The sequence below is a fragment of the Periplaneta americana genome, chromosome 5 (genome assembly GCF_040183065.1).
Source record: "Periplaneta americana isolate PAMFEO1 chromosome 5, P.americana_PAMFEO1_priV1, whole genome shotgun sequence".
Taxonomy (NCBI): Eukaryota; Metazoa; Arthropoda; class Insecta; order Blattodea; family Blattidae; genus Periplaneta; species Periplaneta americana.
The window spans coordinates 123,840,215-123,861,830 of NC_091121.1; the positions used below are offsets into that span (position 1 = coordinate 123,840,215).

The window sequence follows — 21,616 nt, forward strand, 5'->3', positions numbered from 1 at the left end:
TTAAATAAAGTTAAGGTTTCTTATAGAAGTTGTAAATAAGAAAACTGTATATACTGCATATTTCTTCACCAAGCCTAACAGATGCCAATACAAAGAAAACAAATTAATGCATTCACAAGATTTTTCATTTAACGAAATGCAAGAGCCGAACTTCCATTTTGCTATATTTATGCTCAAGTTGTTCTTACAATGTATTAGTTTGCAAAGTAATGGCTAGCCTGTTGTGGCTTTGAGTTATAGGTTGTGCAAATAGTCGAATTCAAAACAGTAGAAAGAAAATAATTTCTACAAGTCATACAGGCAAGCCAACAGGATTACTTAGAAAGAAGGCAAATGATAATCCATCAACTAGTGCTATAGAGACATAGTCTGAGAGGTATTGTGGTTGCAATTTAACCCGATCCAAAAAAACCATGTTAAAAAAATTCCACTTCTTTTTTTTTTTTTTTTTTTGTAGAATTAAGCAACATATATGATTTTACAGAGTGAGGCTTATAAAATGATTTATCATACTGTATTTAGTTAATATAACAATTTCCTGGCATCAAAAGTTACTGAATTACTACAATGTTTTGTTGTAATATGACACAAAATTTGATTAATACAGAGTTTTATTGTAGAATGTTAATAAATATATAAAAATTGAGAAACCCATAGATTTTTACTAGTTCCTCAGCTTTCTCCTCTCCTTATTTCTTAATTTTTACCAAAAATGCCCCTAAGTAGAGAAAATTCTCTCAATGGATGTAGTGCTGGCAGGACAAGAAATAAAGCTTTCACAAAATAAATCCCATTGGCAAGTTTGCTTTTTTTTTTTTAATTCCATTATTATCCACCATTTTTTGGACTGATCTGTTTATTACTGCATCAGAAAACATAATAGGAAAATAATGTTAATCAGCTTGTAACCCACTCTGGTTGAGTTTCTAACACGGGAAACTTTTCATTGCTCCCCCTTCAGCTTTTAACAAATGACCACCACCACCACCATCATCATCATCAACAACACGGCATGGGCCTATCGACCCATTCCGTCCTCAATTAGAACTGTTGCCTCCATCACAGTCTCGGATGATGTACAGCTGTCAAAAGAAAAAGTGGCCGCTCTCCTCAAACAAAGTTCCCTTCGGGTATCTTCGCTACAATTCGGAGCCAGGAGATGTTACATGTTGTTGGACCACGTTGCCTGATATCTACAGTTATAATTGAAGTATACCGTGTGTTATTCGATAGCATAATGGTAGCGTTCAGGTCTCTTATTCATGAGGTCCTGCGTTCGACTACAACCTCGTGCGTTTTATGTCCTTTTTTGTTCTTTTTTTGAGAGAGACAAACTAGACATAATGGCTCCTTTCTCTTTTATGATTATTTTAGTAATTAACATCAGGTTCATTAATATATTATGCCATGACTTTATCATTATCATTATGATATTGTGGCTGCAAATGGAAAGAAAAAAGATTTTATTCTCAATAAAATATCTTTCGTGGCATAAACATAACAAATTTACTGGCGTCGGCCTTAAAACATTCAAACAATTAAGCATTCAAAAAACAAAACAAAAAGCCACAATTCAATATTTAGTGTATCTTCCTCTTATCTCGATCATCTTGCAGTCGAGTGGGCATGGAATTGACTAGTCTTTGCAAATAGCGACTGTTCTTAGACACGATATTCCAGGCATTCTGAACATACACACATAAATGTTCTGTCCATGGGCAGGTCTTTCATTGCAAACCAAGCAATCTCCAATCTTTCCTATTTTCTGCCTTCCTCTTAGTCTCCGCATATGATCCACGTATCCTAATGTCGTCTATTATTCTTTTCAACCGGAGACCCAACCAATTCCTTTATCTCTTTCTAATCAGTTTCTGCATCATTCTTTCTTCACTCACTTTTTCAAACACAATTTTATTTCTTATTCTGTCTGTCCACTTTACACGCACCGTTCTTCTCCACATCCACATTTCAAATGCTTCAATTCGTTTCTCTTCATTTCGTCGTAATGTCCATGTTCCTTCCCCATACAATGCCACACTCCACACACAGCACTTCACTAGTCTCTTCCTTAGTTCTTTTTCCAGAGGTCCGCAGAAGATCCTTCTTCTTCTATTAAAAGCTTCCTTTGTTCATGTTTGCAGTTTTCTTGGGAAGGATAGGCCTAAATGCGGTAACATCCCGTTGCTTTCCGCACACCACTATCTCTTTCGCATCTTATTAAATTCCAGGGGGCCCAAGCGTGGAGATGAGGAGAGTGGATTTGACTAATTGGGCCCTCCGGACTTCACCGAAAGTCACGGCAAGGGTTAAATATTAATTCTATCAGAATGTTTGACACGGTCAGAGACCGGGAAATCTCAATTAGCCTTTGTCCCCCGCATCCTGGACTAGCTTCTACGAATCATCAGAAAATCTTAGAGTGTGATTGGGCCAATTTTTCCGAAAATGTTTCCACACTTTTGCTCTCGTAGCTCAGCGGACGAACGTCGGAATTTAGATGTCAACGTCTCAGGTTCAATTCCTCGTTACTCCTTTTCATTTTATTGTGGTTCAAGATAGTATAATGTAATAATACAAAAAGAAAAACTAATAGCAGTATTATGCAACTGGATTTTTCCAAACCTAATATTAAATTTATGTTATTTATATCGCTAAAGAACGATTACAATATAAATAACTTGAATATTATTTATACAGTATCACTAAAGAACGATAACAGAATATAAATGATAAATATCGGTTTGTTTAATTAATATATTGCGAAAGAACAATAACAATAGAAATAACTTTAATATTGTTTTATAATGCTAATGAAGGAAAACAGAATATAAATGATAACTTGAATATTATTTAAATCATTAAAGAACGATAACAATATAAAAAACGTGAATATTATTCATATCGGAATTTCACAGATTTATTACAGATGTATTTAAGAAATTGTAGAAGAATAGTAATTAGTAACAGTGTCCTATTTATTCTTCTTGGAGCCAAATTTGTAACTTTTAAAAGTGTGGTTACTATGTTGAAGTGTATGTGTTGTAACGGATGCTTGATTTGTTATGTATGTGAGTCAGTTATGGGATGCTTGATGTCGTCGCAATGTCGTAATTATAGTTTTATTGTGTTTGTGTGACTATTGTGTATTAATTTATGATGTATGGTACGGAAAGCTGCATATTTGTGTTATAGAAGTGTTACGTATGTGTGTTGTTAATGTTTTTGTATGTTTCAAATTGATACCTGATATTTGTTTTGCAATCGCAATGCCTAATTTACGGATTGTTTATGTTTTGTTTACATCGCGTAAGCTAATTTAATTTAATTTTCCATTTCTCTTTATGCTTATCTTTTTTGTGTATAAAACTAGAGCCCTAACATACATATGTAAAATAGGGCTAACCCCCATAGGAGATACAATAATAATTATTATTTATATCGTTATAATACGATAACAGAATACAAATGATGACCTGAATTTTATTCATATCTCTAAAGAACGATAACAAAATATAAGTGTATGATTTGAGGCTTTCTCGGCGTTGGTGATATCCATAAAGAACGATAACTGGATATAAATGATAATTTGAATATCATTTACATCGCTAAAGAACGATTAAAAAATAAAATGAAAACTTGAAGAAGGCCCGAACCCACGACCTTGGAATCATTAAACAAGCATTCTACCGCTGGTCTACGAGGCGCAGATATGGAACACTTTCATAGTTCCGGAACTGCTTGTACAAGCACATGCATCGTGTAACATCGCCGCGACCCGAAGTGGACTTTGAAAATATTCGCTGTTCACGAGTGCGGCCACTTTTTTTTTGACAGCTGTACATCTCTTCTCCCTATTGGAAAGCTATCTTTGGGAAACACTCTTCCTCCATCCTATCTAGGTGATGCATCCATTTACTTTGATAATCCTACACGAGTTGATTTAATTCTTTTATCTGAAGTTCATTTCTTATCTCTTCATTTCTCCTATGTTCAAGTCATGAAATTCCTGCTACTGATCGCAGAAACCTCATTTCAGAGGTTTCAAGTCATCTTTTGTCTTCTTTTGTTAATGTGCAAGTTTCTACGCCGTATAGGAGTATTGGTAATGCAACTGATTTATACTTCATATGTGTATCTTTTCTTACTTTGTTTCCCAAGGATCTCCTTAAAGTTCCACATATCCATTCATATTTATGTAGCTTTTCTTCCATGTCCAATTTTTTCTGATAAGATATTCTGCAGCCTCAGTATTTAAAATCGCTTACTTGCTCAATAATTTTTTAATGTATTACATCTTTAAAGGCCATTGCTTTTGTTTTTTAATTTGATATCGTTAAATTGTAATGTTTTGTTATTTGAAATAATTTATGTGCAACGCTTTGCAGATGATTTTCAGAATCTGATATCACGACTTGGTTGTCCACAAATAGTAGACAGTTCAAATTCAATGTGTTTACTCTAAAATCATAATTTAAAACATTCAGCCATGTTTCAATGGCATCATCCAGATATATATTAAATAATGTCGGGTTCAATGGGTACGCCTGTCTTAGACTGCCATTAATGTTTGCCATTTGTTTTCCTAGGCCATCTCCTATGTGTATACATATTCTTGTGTAATAATACAGGCTGCATGTGGCTCTTATTAGCTGTGGGGGATATCCTTTTCTAAGCATTATTTCCCATAGTTTTCTTCAATTTATTTTATCAAAAGCTTTCTCGTAATCGAGTTTCGAGATTGTGTTCTCTCCTCTTTTCAATTAATTGATTTATAGTAAATACACAGTCTATTGTTGATCTACCTTTTCTAAAGCTATGTTGGTCATTTTGCATATATTTTATAGCATATTCCTAAGAGACTGATGTCTCTGTAATTATTACAATTGTTCCTTTCGCCTTTTTTAAATATTGGAATAACCACAGCGATATTTCACTCTTCTGGCACATGACCATATGTCCAACATATATTTATCACATTCAAAAGCCTATACAGTATAGCTGGTGTTGCATTTTTTACAAGTTCAACATTTATACTGGGAGACTTCTTATTCTTGAAACTCTTTATAACATTCATCATTTCATCAAAAGTGACAGTGTTTGTATTAATTTCATTTATTATATGCTCTTCCCTGGGCCTAAACAGATTCTTACTTATGTACCACGAGGAAAGCGGAAATTGGGAAGACCACGCAAGCACTGGCATGAGACCGTAACAGATCCTGTAGGGTCTAATACGTGACTGATTTGATGACGATATGCTCTTCCCTTTCTTCTTCACTCTTGAGTCCATAAATCTTTATAAAATGTTAACCATTCAGTTTCTGATATTGGGCTAATTTGTAATTTATCTTTCTTCTGGCCATTTAGTAACTTTAAAACTTTGCATGCATATTCTTGTGCTCCATGCAAATCATGCTCTAGTTCATTAACGTATTTTTTCCAACTTGCTCGGTGTAGTTTTCTCACCTCTCGTTTTACTAATGCACATGATCTTTTATATTCAATTTTGCTTTTGCTTTTTGTCTTCTACTATGTTTGCAATTTCTTGATTCCAAATTCTCAGCCTCTTCTTTTATATCTCTTTACTCTTTTACCCAGAGCTTTGTCCGCAGCTTGAAGCTGTTGTGCATATCATCTTTTATGCCCGTGCAGTCTACTTAGTTTCGTTCTCTGAGTCCACACCTGTGGAGTAACGGTTAGTGCGTCTGGCCGTGAAACCAGGTGGCCCGGGTTCGATTTCCGGTCGGGGCAAGTTACCTGGTTGAGGTTTTTTCCGGGGTTTTCCCTCAACCCAATATGAGCAAATGCTGGGTAACTTTCGGTGCTGGACCCCGGAATCATTTCACCAGCATTATCACCATCTCATTCAGACGCTAAATAACCTAAGCTGTTGATAAAGCATCGTAAAATAACCTAGTAAAATAAATTTAAAAAAATAATTAAAAAGTCGTTCTCTGAGTAAATGGGGAAATATGCCCCCACACTTTCTTTTTCTTTGCACACATAGAAAAGAGAGAAGCCACCACCGGCTATTTGCTTGCCATGCAGCGTAAGAGATTAAGAGCAGAAGCAAATGAACTCAGGAAAGCCACGCGCATGACGTCAACAGCCAAACAAAGAAGGGCTTGGTTGGTGTCCCATAAGACGGCCCAGCTGCCGATAGCATTAGTCACTGGTCAGACGGGGGATAGCTATCAGCTACTCTCGTCCAGTGCTAACTCTTCTCACTTAGGTGCAGATACTTTTTGTTCGTACGTGTCTTGGTACGTACACCACACCCGGAATGGAGAGCTGACTTGTGTTTCATCTCCGACTAGCCCTCGTACTTCTCTCACTTAAAACTGCAAAAAAGCACATTCCACGAGGAAAACCAAAAAAAATATACCCCATTCTGGACAGAAAACCTGAATTTATTGAAACAAGATAGAGATAAAGCAAGAACCAAAGCAGAACATAGCAAAACACCAGAAGATACTCAAGATTGGAGGAAGAAGACTGCCATTCTTAAAAAAGCAATCATAACAGCAAAAAAGAACAGTTTTAATAAATTTATTGAAAATATTAATTACAGAACTGATAGCGCTAAAACATATAAATTTCTGAAGAATATTTCCAATACACAGGAAAATACTAGCCAACCTATTATTCATAATAACAAAACACTAACAGATAGTAGAGATATAGCAAACACATTTAATAAACACTACTCAAACTCTCACAGATTACATCCCAATATCAAAACTGACAAATTTATCAAAAGAGAATTAGATAAAAATAATAAAAACAATATTACTAGTAATATCACAAAACCTGAAATATTTCATCAAAATTTTACTTCCAAAGAATTAACTATAGCTATACAAAATTTAAAAACCAAGAAATCTCATGGCCCCGACAACATTCATTCCGAATTTTTTAAACATCTGGGGGAAAAAGCCAAGTCTGTACTTTTATTCATTTTCAATTTATCATGGAACACCTCAATTCCCGTAGCTTGGAAAAAAGCAATCATTGTACCAATTCACAAAAAAAGGGGAACCTGCCCATGATGTTAATAGTTATTGACCAATAGCACTATTAAGCATGATAGCAAAAACCATGGGGCCATATTCATAGCCATTCTTAGCGCGGGCTTCCGGTGGATGATCAGCGAACTAACGGTTTTCGTATTCATAAACCAGTGTTAGTGATATGAAATGATATGAATCCTGTACAAGTAATCTAGTTTAGCACACTCGTAGCGCGGGGTAGCAAAATGTCTATGCATAGCATCCTGGAGTCCATGATCTGCAACAGATTAACTTGATATTTAGAATCCCAAAATCTTTTATCACCAAGACAAGCCAGCTTTCGACAACTACATTCTACCAATGAACAAGTCATATGCCTTGGCCAAGAAATAAAAGACAGTTTTAACAAGAAAGAAGACACCTTGGCAATATTTGACTTTCAGTTAGCATATGACTCTGTTTGGAGAAATAAATTATTACTAAAACTCCAGAAATTAGGTACAGTGAAACCTGTTCAAGACGGAAGTGACATTGTCCTAATTTTTTTTCTGTTGTGGACGGGTTTCTGTATTATTCAGGTGTGACATTAAAATGGAATATTTTGTCATTAATATACATGAAAAACAAAATGGCATGCCGCAAACTGCAAGAAGTACAAAATATTCCATTTAACACTTATCACATTAAATCAGCTTTCTGTCGCTCATTACGTTGGTGAATCATCTTGATTAAAATCTCATTTTCTGTATAAATATTATTGTAACTCACTCATTAGTCATTAAACATTACTACAGTTTACTAATCTCATTCTATTTAATGTCTAACACTATACTCTAATACTGTACTGCATATCACTGCACATTATTAATTAACTGGACTAGGACCCATCTATTAGAAGCCTTGAATTCTGGTTTGCAGAATAGATCCAGAAATTGGCTTGTTCTTTGAAAGGTCATGAAGAACCCACTCCCACAACAGTTCATTTATTTTCACATAAACAGTTGCTTTCTGTTCCTTTTGTGTCACCAATATTGGCCGCACACCACTCACTCATTATGATCTTTATTTTTCAAAGTGTCACACCTGAGTTTTCCACAACTGTACTTCTATATTTTTTCATATAGACTTTGTTTCTAATTTTCCTTTATCTCGACAACTTTTACTTCATCACTTAATGTTAATGTCACATTTTATGAAACTTTTTTTTTTTACCTGGAAATCACTACACCTGCGCTCTGTTTAGCTACGACAGTATACGGGTGTGAAGCATTGAAAATCTTTGAAGGGACTCATCTGCCTAGTCAACAGGGTAATAAAATTTATGACCGACAGGCCAACACACCTTCGTACCTTCTAGAATTTTGCAAAGAAAACTTGTTTTTATCTTAGTGACCTACATATTTCGTATATTCCTTGAAATTACATGCTGTTTCAAAATATAGTTACAAAATATACTATGTCCAAAATATTGTTTCTGTTTTGAACAGTAGCAGACAGTTTCCGTTTCCGCATTGGACAGTTTCCATTTTATTCAGAAAAAATTACACATAATACATACAAATTTCGCCGGGACCAATAAATTGTTCCGAAATAGACAGGATTCCGGATTATTCAGGTTCCGATTTGAACAGGTTTCACTGTATCTCCAGCAATATGTTCAGATGGATATCAGAATTCCTTAGTCAAAGATTCATTGCCATTAAATTCAATAACTCACTTTCTAGTTACAAACATATCGAGGTCTACCTCAGGGTGCTGTCCTCAGCACAACTTTATTCAATATTTATATAAATGACTAACCCTCCCTGTTAGAGGAAACAAATATGAAAACAGCACTATTTGCAGATGATATAGTTTTGTGGACTTCCGGATCTTACAGACAGAGACAAAATTCATAATTCTGCTCTTAAAGCTCTAAATCAACTACATGAATGGAATACATCTAATTTGATGACACTCAATTTAAGGAAAAGTAACTACCAAATATTTTCACTTGGTAAAAAAGAAAGAGAATTCAATATCCAATACAATGGCCAACACCTTCCTAGGACTTATGAATCCAAATATCTTGGAGTTATTTTCGATAGTAAGTTAACATTGAGCAACCAATTGAAATACATTTCTGAAAAAGCTCGTAAAAGATTCTCCCTTCTAAAAAGACTAGCAGGAAAGAAATGGGGATGCTCTAGGAATACTTTGAACACTACATACAAAATGTTTATACAGCCAGTGCTGACATACTACAGAGAAATTTTAATTACTTCACCTTTCATAAACGAAATAGAATATGTTCAAAACCAAGCTCTCAGGCTCATTACTGGTGGAATCAAAACAACTCCAATAGATTCTATGAGATTCCTCACTAATATTAACAGTATCAAAATGACAATAGAAGAAAAAGCACTGATTCAATATGGAAAACTTATCAGATTACCAGGAAACAATTGGCATTCATACAGTCCTCTCTGTAGATTGAAAACTCAAAAAAGTTTCATATCCATGGTTCAAGAATTAAAACAGAAAATCAACATCCCGAATTTAAAAGAAAACTTACAAATTAAACAAACCCTTTAACTCTATTAAATATAGAATATAATCTAAATTTAACAGAAGAAATACTGAAATCAGAAGTAAACACTGAAATAATGAAACAATTGTCTTTAGAGACAATTAATATTAGGTACCCTCCACAAAACTGGCTTCATTTATACACCGATGGATCCTGGATCTCCAGAGAACAAGGTGCAGGTGTTACGTGCTGTCTCTTCTCACTTTATAGATCTCTTGGATATGGAACAACAAGTTTTGATGGAGAAATCATTGCAATAAATGAAAGTCTCAGGAATCTTCTATGCCACATCAATCAATTTAAGAATGCAGTTATATTGTCAGACTCCAAAGCAGCTATTCTATCAATAGTCTCTAAACACACACCTTCATCTCAAACAGCAGAAATAACTAAAATGCTCTCTCAATTAATATCATTCAATAAAAGAATTGTATTCCAATGGATACCATCCCATTGTGGAATCCTGGGAAACGAGAATGCAAAGGACAGCACTGCTACTTACAGACCTGTTACTAAATCTACGTATTACTCTGTGAAAAGATTTATTAAATCTACATACTTAGACTTCCTCAAACAAAATTTGATAACACAATCCCAAGGGAAAAAATGGAACTCTCTGCATCATAATCCACAGTTAATTCCCGATTTACCACGAAAATCATCTGTAGCTGCATTTAGATTGACAACAGGCCATGATTGTTTGGCCAAACACCTGCATAGAATTGGAATATATCAGTCCCCAAACTGCCCATTGTGCAACTCAAACCAAGAAATGGATTCGGAACACCTCAAAATCTGTGCTTCAGTGGCTGACCATGATAATATCTTTGAAAAATATTGGAATGCAAGAGATCAAATGACTTTATTGTGAAACGCCTGGCATTAGAAAACAACAACTTCTCTCACTTTCCCCTCCACAGTTCGCCATCTCATCTCTCCTTCTGTAGTTCCGAGCATCCCTACACTTTCTCCCCATCAATCTTTCCGGCCTCAGTCTGCCCGACCCAAGTCCTGTCTTCGAACCCCCTCTTCTGTCGAAAAGTCGCAAAGAATTCTTCACTGATCCTTCGACAGAAGAGTTGCCCATTTCCCCGCTCTTGGTGTCGAGAAGTCGTGAAGCCAGGCTTGTTGTGATCCCTCGACACCTACGGAGATTGTTCTGTCGAAAAGTCGCAAAGCACCTTTGTTGATCCCTTGATTGACAGAACTAACCTCGAACCCAATTCCATCTCTCTCGCTCTCCTCCCCCCCCCCACATCATGAAACTCCCGTTTCCCCCATCCTCAAGTACTCCCATTTTTCTCTGTTTACTATGTTGCCATCTCAGTCACTTCCTACCAGCCTCACAACTACTCTCTCCTTGTCTTATCTTCAGTTCTCCCCAGGCACTCCCCTCTCATGTATCGTCAGTCCTCACATCAGTCCCGCCTCAAGTAACTTCAGTCACAGTCAGAGAGTCACAATTTCGATATTCTAAATTTTCTCAATGGCACTCCTATTTCCTCTGCTCAGGAACTAGAGAAATATGCAACTTGTTTAACTAAACACCTACATCTGTAACAGAGTATTTTCTTCAGCATCATGGTATCATCAGCTCCCCAAAATCAAGCTTCTTGTCCCGTCTGTCCCGTTCCCCCTCACTCCACGTCGGTAACACGTAGGAGAGGAATGACCAGGATTCAGGCGTATGACAAAGTATTAGATTGCTTTTAGTGTTTCCCATTCAGAATTAATATTAATTGGCATGTCTTGAGCTATTTTAACTAATCTGTTCTGATACAGGCGTCTCACACTTTCATCCTTGAGTAGATGAGTTTTATATGTTTCTTTCTTAGGATTTTGTTTGAATTTTATTTTCTTCCAGGAAATTGGTATTACTAATTTAGCTATGACTAGATAATGATCTGTTTGCGCATCTCTACCTTGATACACTCTTGTGTCTTCTATAAGTAAAGCTGTCTTCGTATTTGCAATTATGTAATCAATTATACTGCGACTGTTTCTCTCACTCTTAGTAAATCTCAATGCATTATAGGTGCAGAAATCTATCAGCAGTTTCCCATTTTTATTCAATATCTCTTCTCCTTTGTTTCCAACAATTCCTGGAATTATTAACTGATTTCCTACTCTTCCATTCATATGATCTGCAAGTATTATAATATTATCATTTGGATTTACTTTGTTAATAGTTTTCTGATCATAAAATTCTTCCATATCCTGTTTATCTTTTTCTTGTGATGCATATGCACCTATTATTGTTAGGTATCCTCTTTCATGTTTGCATCTAAGTGTCACTATCTGCTCGTTTATCCATGTCTGTGTATTGTATGTCTTAAATTTTTATTTATAAATATTGCCACGTGGAGTTCCACGTGGTATTGATAACAATAGATTGTGCTGTGAATGTGTATTAGATTATGATGTGAAGCTAGAAGAAAAAACTGAGAGGCAAGGTAGTTGGGTGTGGAATCATGTATAATTCGATATAGCAGGCAAAGAGAATGTACTAAATGTCTATCTTGCAAGCAGAGCCAGGAGAATCGTAGAAAATATTCCGATATATGATCATGTCGGCGGATATTGAAAATACATCGAACACAGACATTATGTACACGTTGAAGTTTTTTTTTGAGAAAGTTCAGCACTTAAGTCGCTATATACATCACAGTAGTCGAAGTGAGGTATTACAAGGGTCTGCATTATAATTTCTTTCAGTTTAGTAGCAAGGAAATTTTTCAGGCATTTCAAAAAGTGCATGATAGAGAAAACTTTTCTACAGATATATCTGATTTGCGTATTCCAGTTCATATTAGCGTTGAAATAGATGCCGAGGTTTTTTTTTTTTTTATAGTAGTACTGAAAGGAATTATTGTGTTGTTGAGAGAGACAGGTGGAAGGGTGTTCATATTAATAGAGGATAAAAGCCTTTGCTGCCCTAAGAGAATGGCTTGGGTTTTATCTGGATTGATATTTAGCCCAAATTTTCTTGCCCAGTTATTAAAAGACAAAAGATCGTCATTGAGGCAAGACAAATGTTCATTAAGAGTATCGGGCCAAGAGTGTATATATATATTTGAAGATCATCCACATACAAATGATATTGGCAGTGCTCTAGAACTGAAGAAATGTCATTAATATATAGAGTGAAAAGCAGAGGACCTAGTAATATTCCTGAGGGACACCTGCTCTCATGTGCCGCCAAGAAGAAGACTGGTTGTCATGATATACACACTGCTGGTGGTTGCGAAGGTAGGAGTCCATCCATGTGATGCATTCAGAAAGATGCATCTCTCTTAGCTTTGAAATCAATATGTCAATGTCGACAGTGTCAAAAGCTCGGTTGAAGTCAATTAGTGTCAATACAGTAATTTCATGTCTGTCTATCGCTTCACGAACATCTTCAGAGATCTTGAGTAGAACAGTAGTCATACTATGGTTATTTCTAAAACCTGATTGATAGGTGTCCAGTAGATTGTGTGTACCAAGATAAGCAGTCAGCTGTTTGTAAACAATGCGTTCTAGGGCCTTTGACAGTGTGGGAAGAATACTGATTGGTCTATAGTCATTTGCAGTCAATGATTTGGCGGTTTTAGGGAGTGGATGAAAGAGGGCGTATTTCCATTGTTGTGGATAGGAAGAGGTGATGAGGGAAGCATTGAAGATGTGAGACAAGGTAGGGAGAATTATATCTAAAATCAAATTTAACATCAAAATATTAATGCGATCTGTGGCTTGAGCTTTAGTTTTAATCCTTTCTAGTGCCATTTTTATGTCTAGATCAGGGACATTAGTGAAATAAAATTTGTCGCGGTCTGGGATAGGAGTGGTTGAAAGTTCATTGTTGTTTCAGGTCAATAGTGGGATGTGAGGTTGAAGCAGATGTAAAATGGTCATTAAACACATCTAGAGGAATGTTGATAGGTTCCATTGGCGTCTTATTCTGTCCTATTCCCATTTGTCGTAAGTTGTTCCATAGTTCAAGTGCATTTGTGGAGGGCTCAATTAGGCTATGGGTGTGTCAGAGTTTGGAGTTATGTATCATTTGTGTAGTTTTATTTCTAAATTTCTTGTATATTTGCCCGTTTTCATCAGTTTTATTGCATTTGAATTTACGAAAGGCTTCATCTCTCATACTCATGTGATCACGAATTGATTCGGTGAGCCATGGAGCATGACAGCGCTTCAGACACTTTGTTTTCATAGGTGCATGTTTATCATACAGCTGCAATACTAAAGAATTGAAAGTGTCGATTTTTTCATCTACAGTGCATAAGTTCCAGATAGAACTCCAGGGAAGTTGAATGGCGTCAGCTGTGAGCTTTGTGACATCTATATTTTTAGGGCTCTATACATTAAAATTTTAGAGAGTTTTTTCAGGCACTGCAGTGAGTATTCAGCAAAGATTAAATCATGTGCAGATAAACCAGGAAGAGGTAACTGTCCATGTTTCAGTATTCTCTGTGGCTGTGATGTTACAATTAAGTCTAGAAGAGTTTCTGATGTGCTGGTATGGTGTGTAGATTGGAGGGGGAGAACAGACAGATTACAAGAATGGAACATATTTTTAAGCTGTGTGACAGAGGTAGAATTAATAATGAGATCAGTGTTAAGGCCACCCATAAGAATGACGTGTTCATAGCAAGGTAGAGTATCGATAAGAGCATTTTCAAGATCACAGAGATAACCGATTTTAGGGGCTTTATATATAAAACACATCAGACATTTCTGTATGTTAGTTTGAATTTCAATAAAAAGGAATTCAGAAGTGGAATGACAAATAATCCTAGGTTGCAGTTCATTTCTAATGTAAGCAGCTACGCCTCCTCCTCCCTTGTCTACTCTGTCATTTTGAACAAGAGTGTAGCCAACTAACTTGACAAGGGAAGACGGTAAGGTTGGTTTCAGCCAGGATTCAGTTACTAAAATTACACTAATTTGAAGGGGTGCGAAGATTGAATGAAATTCACGGAAATGACAAGGAGACAGACTATTGACGTGAGAGATTTTTAGTGAGGTTGGAAGAGCTGTGAATGACCACCTCAGCAGGTCCGAGGTTGTTGGGTGTGGGGAAAGTAACGAGTCGCTAGTGCTGGCAGTGTAGTCTAAAGAACTGCTATGTGGGAGGAGAAAGTTAGAGAATAGATTGCTTGCATCAGGGGTAGTCTGAACTTTCCAGTTAACTAAGTCAATGTTGCCAATATAAAAACTAAGAAACAAAATAACCTTAGTAGTTGATTAGTTGAGACTGGGTCCACACCTGTGGAGTAATGGTTAGCGAGTCTGGCCGTGAAACCAGGTGGCCCGGGTTCAATTCCCGGTCAGGGCAAGTTACCTGGTGAAGGTTTTTTCCGGGGTTTTCCCTCACCCAATATGAGCAAATGCTGGGTAACTTATCAGTGCTGGACCCCGGACTCATTTCACCAGCATTATCACCTTCACCTCATTCAGACGCTAAATAACCTAAGATGTTGATAAAATGACCAACTAAACAAAAGTAGAGACCAGATTTTAAAGGGAATCCCTTTTTTTTTTATTTCAACATGAAATAATTAATTACAATGTTGAACACTATCTTCTACCGACCAAATTATGTGGTTTTGACTTCCCTTTTTTAGTCCATATTCCCTTTTTTCCTCTTTTTTAAAAACATCTCTTATTTTGGTCCTTTTCTGACAGAATATCACAAACATTTACATAATTTTCCTATATTTTTTCTGATAGACCTATAACTTCCTCAGCAAACAAAAATAAATATCGTGCTTCTTCTGATTCCAGACATTGAAAAACTAATAAAGTGTGCTGATTTAGAGTTCAGGATAAAAAGAAAATTTTCACCTCTGGTTTCAGTTGATGTTGAGCGCTCTTTTTCTGTTTATAAAGACATTCTGCATTCAAAAAGGTAGAATCATATTGAAACATATTGAAATATTGAATGTGACCAAATACAACACTTTCCTTATGTTGTGAAGTGATAAATATAAGCTTGTGTGTGCTATGTGTATCCATGAATGTGCTGGTGTGTTTTCAATTAAAATAGCACCTTTTTGAGGGAGTAATACAGTCCTTTTTGAAGTCCTTTTTTGACTATATCAAATACGACACTTTCCTTATGTTGTGAAGAGATAAATGTAAGATTGCGTGTGCCATGTATAGCCATGAATGTGCTGAAGTGTGCTTTTGGGAGTAATATAGTCCTTTTTCAAACCCTTTTTTGGCTATAAGTTTCCCTTTGTTTTGTCCTTTTTTGATGAAAAATTTTCCCTTTAAAATCCGGTCTCTAGTGATTAGTTAAGAAATGACGACTAGTCTCTAAAATTAAATTTCAAACTTAAAATTCTTAATATGCACTTAAATATAACATTAATAGCCTAAGAAAATAAAGTAAATTTATCAGTTCTAGAAAGAAATAATTCAGAACTAGACCTTGTGTCATGTATATTCCTGATGTCTACAAGTTGAGGTCACAGCTGTGGGTCACACGTCTCTTGGTTCCACCTATGTTCACTATGATTGTGCCATCTAGTGTTCAAACATTGTTCAGTCCAAACTTCGTAATTGCCTCCTTCAGGATGTTGTGGCGCATTACTGTTAAATCTTCTCTCAGCATCACACTGCTGCCCTTATGCCTCTTCTTATTAGTGAAAACTTCACTCCTCTTGCCATATGACACGAACTGTCTGCCCACTTGATAACTTCTGTCAATGTCGTGTGGTTGGATGTCCACACTGATCCGTTGTGCCACATCCATAACAATCTTGTCTGTGTCCTTGGCCGCTTCCTCTACCACGCCAAATATTCATTCACAAGCATTGTCGACGCTGATACTGCTCGAGATCGTCATTTTTATTCTCAAGCACCTCAATTTTCTTATCATGAGTCTCTAGTGTTGAATTGAGATCGCTAATAACTTTGTTGTTGTCCTTAATTATCTTTTGTAGCTCCTCTACAACTGTGTTGGTGGCACTTTCCCTGATGAGGTTGGTAAGAACTTGCAGGGTTGCGGTATCTTGTGAAGATTCTTTCACCACGCGCTTAACAATTTCCTCCAAATCATCGATTTTTATGCTTTTTTTAACGACATTATGATTCAGATAATACCGTAACAACAGAACACAAAATAATGAATGAAAATACAGCCAACTTCGGTTGTAGTGAACCTCTGTGGACCAGCATATTTCGTTCACTATATCCGAGGTTCACTAAAACCAAAGTGTGTGTTTTTATACTATTGACGTTGCTATACATACAATATTAATGTCCACTTGGAACAGACCATGTTCAATATCAGTAATAATGTTCACTTTATCTTCCAACTTAAACACTTTATGCTTCGACATTCAGATGTTTACAGTTCGAAACTTGAATCTAATCTGACCATGTAGGTAGTAGGCACTAACCGATTTCGCACCTCTTCCCACTAGAGGTATGTCTACTGTGTACTCAGCCTCAGAATTTCCTTGGGTTCACTTTTACCTACTCCCTTTTACAAAAGAAAACACTTTCTCTTCCTATTCTTCAAATAACCTCTTTTAAAGAAGTCAGAACTAATCCTTCCTTTCTCCCTCACTGCGTACACCATTCTCTTTAACATGTTTCAAGCTGTCCAGGAAGCTGAACAAATCCTTTGTCTTTCCATGCACATAATGAGTAGATGATTTGAGATTTTGTTCTGAACATATTCTTGGAAGTTTATAGGAGGAAGGGTTTCCTAAATTACCATTTTAGCCATTTTAAAATTACATTTTCTTGGGGAAGTTCTAGTTTTAGGTTCACTATAACTGAAGTGAAGGTTCACTATAAACGGAAATATTAATGTACTTTATAATGTATGCGGGTCAGGACCAATGATTTAGGTTCACTATAGCCAAATGTTCACTATAACTGAGTTCACTATATCCAGAGTTGACTGTATAACACTACTGACACTCAGAATATCTACTGTATTTTATTTTTTATTTTAGTAGATTATTTTACGACGCTTTATCAACAGTTCAGGTTATTTAGCATCTGAATGAGATGAAGGTGATAATGCCGGTGAAATGAGTCCGGGGTCCAACACCGAAAGTCACCCAGCATTTGCTCATCATTTACTGTAGAGTTATAAGCCAGGAGCATTTGTGATACGTCTATTCACTATCTGCCATGACACTTTAGACTAAGTGTGGACTTTGGAAATGTTATTTTTAATGACAAAACTTGGGTACATGCGAACCAGTGTTGTACACATGGACCAATGACCCAGCAATTTCTACTCTATGACAATCTATGGGAAACAGAGGAAAAATAATCGTGTCACACTGGATCTGTTCATGAATCTGTAGATAGAGCGTTATGAGCCTTCCAGTCTAAAGGAATGATTACCACGAAGAAATAGTTGCAGTTAATTATATTAGTGCTTCAAAGAGGAACTGTTTCCGAATTTTTCACAAGAATACATACACAATTTAAATTACATATTCTTACTCTTTTGAAACTATTTTGGAATTAATTTACAAGAAGATCAACAATGCATAAATTATGTGTTCTGTTGGATTTTATAACTGTGTTGTAAGTGAGGGGAAGGTTGGTAAAAGTGCCCGAGGTGTTCAATACATGTAATTACTTCTTGCCAACACTTTATACTGCAATGGAACAAATTATTCATTGATTATCCTTATTGTAATTTATAATTATAACTCATAATAAATTAAGCATAATAATACATTTCTCTTACAACTTGAAAATGTTAATCTGCTCCCGGCAATGTTTTCTCTCGTCGTTGCAGCAATTTGTTTGTAAAGCTTCTTTCTGAATATAAAACAGTAAATGTGACAATGCTGCAACTCCCTCCAACAGCATAACATCACCAGTAGCGAATCTCACGCAATCATCAAGTCAGCTGACTCGCACCGCTTACTAATTGGGCGCCGGAAACTACTGCAACTCCACTATAGTTGTAAGCTGAAGTTGGGATGGAAAGGAGTTCTGGCATAAATGTCACAAAGGTACAGATGCAATAATCTCGAAAGTATTTTCGAAGTATATTTTGACAATAAGTTTAATCTGAACTGTTAGTATCATAATCTCCTATTTCTGTCGTGACAATTTATATTAACTTTATTTGTTTTTTAAATAATGCACCCCTAGCGACCATTCCTAGTTCTTTAATGTGCTATTAGTTAAACTTATGCATTTCTTAGCCATTATGATGCTCTTAAATCACATTATTTCTGTTGTATTCCATTTAGAAGGCCGTGCTTACAAATAGATTAATTTCTTGGATAATCATCGGTAACAATGATAACAGCTGAGTGAAAAGCAGGAACTAGTAATAACAGCCGACATTTTCTTTGTGGTTATGATTCACTGTTTCAGTGAAGTATTGTGTACATTATTCGCATTATTTATGCATTTCAATGTATCATAATTATGAATTTGCGTAAGTGGCTTGTGACAAAGAGGAAACTTTCAATGCTGAAAATTGTGAAATTAGTGAGGGTCAGCCAAGATCTTCTAAACTGCCTAGATGTGAGGACAGCACCATATGTGTACAGTCTGATGAAAATTTTGAAACTCCCTTAGCTTCATTATCTAATATTTAAGTAAAGTGACGCTCATGATTATGCAAATGTTGGTCAACATCCCAGTGTGAATACTTTAAGAAAGAAAACAATGGCTTGTTTTAAATAAAGAAAACTTGGATACTCAACTTGCTTAGCTGCTAGTGAGCATGGCATAGATCACAATCTGGGTACAGACTTAAATTAGCAAAAGAATGAGTTGGTTGTGAAGTCAACTGTAATGGAAAGAGTAAACAAGCACAGCAAGGTAGCCTAAGGAAAAAAAAAAGTTTTTGAACATAAAACACAATATCCCACAAAAAGACAGGAGAAATTACTACTACTGCAGAAAAAAATATATATTTATTAGAAACTAATATTGATAACATGTGAACCAGCATGAAACATCTGTGAGAATTTTCAGAACTGCATATAAGTTGGCAAAATTAGGAAGACCTTTCATAGATTTTCCTGTAGATGCTGATGTACAAAGGCTTAATGGTTTAGATATGGGACGAGTGCTTCACTCAAAGTATAGCTGTATTAACATAATTGATCACATTTCCACAGACATGAGAAAAAACATAGCTGAAAACAGTAAAAAACAACATAAAAATTATCATGGCTGATGAATCTACTACTATTAGTAATAAGCCAGTGTTGGTGTTGTGCTTGCATTGTCCCATGTCAGAAGATACCCCTGTACAATCTTTCTTCTGGAGCCTGATTGAGTTACATGGAACAACAAGCAATGTTATCAAGACAGTTATAGAGAACCTGAAATCTTATGGATTTGATTATTTATATCTCAAGGATCATCGGCTCGGTTTTGCTAGGAAGAAAAAATGGTGTTGCAGTAGAGTTGCAGAGAGACTTTTCAAATTTGATAGTGTGGCCCTGTGCAAACCATAGATTGGAGTTAGCAGTACACAATGTGAGAAATGAGGTTCAGGGACTCACTAACTTTCAGTTCTTTTTTGATAAGCTGTATTCTGTTTATAGTTTATCACCAAAAAACCAATTAGAGCTCAAGGAATGTGCATCACAAGTAGAGGAAAAATTTAGAGCAGTTGGAAAAATATTTTCCATTAGATGGGTTGCTTCCACATGAGAACATTGAAGTCAGTTTAGGACAGCTATATGACAATTATTTAACACTTTGTCCAAGCCTCACAAGACTCCAAGAGGGGTGCCAAAGAATGCTGCATAATGACTTCGATTGAATTTTATAATAAAAAAATATATATACTTAAGAAATGGAGACAAAATACAGTAAATCCTTCTTAACCAGCACCAAAGGAACCGGACTAGATCCAGATACGAGATTTTACCGGATAATTGAATAAATACTAGTATATACAAAAAAAAAAGTTCGTATTTCATGATGTCAAATGTTGAAATTGCAGCCATTTGAAACTTATTTCTCTAACACTTACTCATAACTCAATAAACATAACAACTGTGTGGATTTTCTTTATTAAAACACATCACATAACACATAATACGCTAATTCTAGGTTCGAATATTCACTGAATTTCCTAATGTGGCAATGCTGATGGCTCAAATATAATAAATAAACAAAAAACTGTGTGGATTTTATTTATTAAAATATCACACAACCAGGGGTGGCTTGGAGCTGCAGCACCCCCAGGCATTTCTGGCTCTTTTTCTCGTTTTGTGTTCTTAAATACATTTATTATATAGTCTCTATTTTGCTGCTAGAATTTTTTTAAATTTCGCTCTCATAGACATGCATGCAATCGTTAGTGAAGTCACTTCCTCCCTTGGTGCTGCCATAACGAAGCAAGAGACAAGGACTATGGATGAAGCCACTTCCTCCCCTGGAGCTGGATGCTTTGCGAGTTAGTTTCACCCCTTCTGAAACCACTTGCCATGAATTCAGTGTAACCAGGCACTGCAAAATTTACAGCAGTTTGTCAGTAGCACGCAGTTTTAAATACATTTTCTTTAAGGTTGTGAGCAACAATGTTTAATTCTGTACAATATTTACAGTCTATTCAGTTCAGTATACCTTAACAATTCAGGAGAAATGGGAAATTAAGTGTCGTGAAAAATCTATACCACTGCTACATATAAAACAGTGTTCGACAAGCCAATAAAAAGAATATACAAGGAGGTTTAATTGTGATGTGTATAAGAAGTTTGTGTGGTTGACAGGCTGTGGTATTAAAAATGCGCTGTTTTGTTTTCCATGTCTTTTGTTTGGTGGTGATTCTAGCTGGACTCAGAAAGGCATAACCGATCTTAGAAAACTAAATGAAAAGATTAATAAACATGCAAATTCAGTGAAACATATAAATAACACTTGAACTTGGCTGTGTTGGGAAGGATGAATATTCAGGAGAGTTTAAGTTTAGCTCATAAACAAGCTATTGAACATCATAAAACGAAGTGTTGTCGACTATATCAAGTTTTGTGGAACGAACAAGTCAGCATTACGAGGGCATAATGAAAAGATAGGGTTTGACAATCAAGGA

At 35.9% G+C, this 21,616-nt stretch overlaps 1 protein-coding gene across 10 annotated transcripts in view; it reads right to left on the reverse strand.

Moving 5' to 3' along the window:
- LOC138700143 (U3 small nucleolar ribonucleoprotein protein IMP3) overlaps positions 1–21,616 on the reverse strand; it is a 180,663-nt gene that overhangs the window by 69,634 nt on the left and 89,413 nt on the right. For 2 of the 10 annotated variants that reach the window (XM_069826518.1, XM_069826513.1), the window contains exon 6: positions 432–21,033. The exons of the other annotated variants lie outside the window; for them this stretch is intronic. The gene's annotated coding sequence lies outside the window, so the exon portion shown is untranslated. Of the gene's footprint in view, positions 1–431; positions 21,034–21,616 lie in introns of those variants that run through there. 10 annotated transcript variants of the gene reach the window in all.